General features: G+C 43.9%; 1 pseudogene; it reads right to left on the bottom strand.

Moving 5' to 3' along the window:
* Nucleotides 1-580: 580 nt before the first annotated feature.
* Nucleotides 581-1,048, bottom strand: LOC118836808 (annotated as a pseudogene).
* Between the last annotated feature and the right edge of the window lie 1,834 nt (nucleotides 1,049-2,882).

Genomic DNA, 2,882 nt, shown 5'->3' with positions numbered 1-2,882 from the left:
TCCAATTCTTTGCTATCACAAAAAGTGAAGCTCTAAATATTTTGGAGTATATGCAGACTTTTTTCTTATTAATGGCTTCCTATAGGGTAGAAGCACAGTTATGGTGTAGCTGGTCCGTATAGTATGGGTATTTTTTTTTTCAGGATCAATAGATGTCCTTTATGGAGGGTGGCAAACCAAAACAAATAAAATTAAAGTATCAAACATGTAAAAGCTGGGTGGGAGAAATAGAAACAACCAATTTAGTTCTTAATTCCTTAATATCAGTTCAAGCCCCAACACAGGAGGGTGATCTCAAGGAAGCCAAATCTCTTCCTACTCACCACCCCCAATTATGAAATAATAATTCATATCCAAATCCCTATCTTCTCACTCCTCTAGCTCTGCCCAGTGGCAAAAGCATCATAGATCCTCCCCACAAAGTATTCAGCCAGGGCCACATGGCACAAAGGCTTCTTGGGAACTCATTCCTGCGGTAGTTTCTCTCCTGTGATTAGTAGTAAGTTAGGTTTCTGTACAAGCTAGAAGAAATATGTGGAAAGGAAAGCCGGAACAAGGGAGAGACCTCCAGAAATTGTCCTCATGGTTCCCCACATTGCACGACCAGCTTTTGGGTCTGAGAAAGTGCACTATAGGCATAAGCAGCCATTCTGGAGACCTGCTAATCTGCAAAGGGGACAGGGTCACTTGCAAGCACTTGGTGGGGCTGGCTGATGAGTGATGGCAGTGGTGGCAGCTTCTTCCAGTGAGTCAAGCTACTGCTCAGGACAGCCAGGCGGGTACTGTCTTGTCTCTATCAGTCCATGTACTCATGCCGTTCCATGCCTTGGCAATCTGCTGCTGATACATCAGTGATGTTGCTGGCTGTCTTGGCAAGGATAGAAGACAGCAGGGCCTGCTCATCCGTAAGGGCTGCAGGCAGGCTGTGGTAGTTGGGTTCTGCTCCATATAGGGTCTTGGTTGGGGAACTGCTGGGGTCCAGAAGTAGCTTCCGCTTCTCTCCAACCTGGTCCAAGGCCTCGTTATCACCAGCACAGCAGCACCCCATGGCCGGAGCCAGCTCCGGGAGCTCAGATCTAGGGGACTGGCGTCCAACAGGAGCTCTTTCGCATCTCATGACCCGCGACCGCAGCCCACAGGCTCCCACCGACCTCGCAGTAGCCACTGCAGCAGGCAGAATCAGCAGGTGAACTGTTTCAAATACGGGCATTTTAATCACTTTACTTGTATGATTCCAGATTACTTTCCAAAATGGTTGTACCATTTCACAGATCCATCAACAATATATTAGTACCTATCCTTTCACAACTCTTAGAGCATTGAGTATTGCCATTTTTGCAAATTTTCAGGGTGTGAAGTTTCAAGTTTATTTTGATTTGCATTTCTCTTAAAAATAGTAATCTGGGACATTTTTTCATATGGCTGTGAATACTTTGCAGGGTTTTTGTTTTTGAGAACGATTTGTTCATATCCTTTGACAGTTTATCTATTGGGGAATGGCTATTAGTCCTATGTATATTTATTGTTTATGTGTCTTGGATCCCACACCCTTATCAGAGAAATTTGATGCAAAGAATTTTTCTCTCATTTGACCACTTCCCTTCTCATGTTACATACGTTTGGGGAGAGACCCAAATCAGGATAGCTACAGCACACAAAGAATGTCAGATAAGATCTATGTAAGGGAATGTCATTATGGCTTTTGAAAATCCCCAAGATATTGTTTATTAGCTCAACAAATATCACAAAATCATTAAGACAGAAAGCAAGTCATTTTAATTTTAAAATACAGAACTTTGGGAGTAGAGGGGAAGGGATCTGCTAAAAAAAAATCAAATGTTCCAAAAATATTAATGTAAGCCCTTCCTCGTGCCATTCTAATGGGGCAGGGGAGAAAAAGGGAATAAGCCACTTATCCAACATCTGAGCAAATTCCACCCATAAAAGTTCTGAAGGTGGTTAAACCCACTAAGCTTAACCTTCTGAAGGAGGATATGAAATGAGCTGAAAGGCTGGGGTGGAAATGATAGAGGATGCAGCTGGATGAATGGATATTCAAGGAGTCAAGGACTAGGAAGAGGAATAGCAGCTATAGGAGGTGAAGGAGTCATCTCCATATTCTGGTCTGCTCTTGACTCTACTCCCTGGTTACACTAGTGATGAGCAAGCTGCAAGGAGTGACTGAGGCCCCATTTGGACCAGCCAATGAACCAGCTGTGCTGGGAAGCAGTCAGAAGCTAGCATCAGATGTTACCGTCAGTGACAGTGCTTAACACAGTGCCTGTACGTTGTTTTTCAATCATTTCTGACTCTCCATGATGCAATGGACTTTTTATCCATGGGGTTTTCTTAGCAAGGTTCGTGTAGTGTTTGGCCATTTCCTTCTCCAGTGTGTCCCCATTTTACAGATGAGGAACTGAGGCAAATAGAGGTTAAGTGATTTGCCCAGTCACACAGCTAGTAAGTGTCTGAGGCCAGACTTGAAATCAGATCTTCCTGACTCCAGGCTTGGTGCTCTATCAACCACTTAGCTGTTGCACATAGTAAGTGCTTAATGAATGCTTGCTGGTTGATTGAAGAAATGAATGAAGAAAGGTGGGGAGAGAAGGGATCATTGACCTAGGTCCTGAAGTCTCTTGGAGGTTGTGAGCACTGTAAACATTTGCTGGTGCCTGATGGCGGTGATTGATGGAAGGGTCTGTGTCTGAGCAACCTAAACAATTGTTTTGGATTGGTCTTGACTCAGGGTAGTACTCTGGCAGCTTATATTTGATATGGGAATAAATGGGACATTTGTAAGTCATTCAACAGTTAACAAAGGTGGCATAGTAGAAAGAATACTAGGCCTGGAGTCAGGAAGACCCGAGTTCAGATCAAGCCTC

The sequence above is a fragment of the Trichosurus vulpecula genome, chromosome 1, assembly GCF_011100635.1.
Source record: "Trichosurus vulpecula isolate mTriVul1 chromosome 1, mTriVul1.pri, whole genome shotgun sequence".
In the NCBI taxonomy this organism is placed as follows: Eukaryota; Metazoa; Chordata; class Mammalia; order Diprotodontia; family Phalangeridae; genus Trichosurus; species Trichosurus vulpecula.
This window is presented reverse-complemented; position numbering and strand designations above follow the sequence as displayed.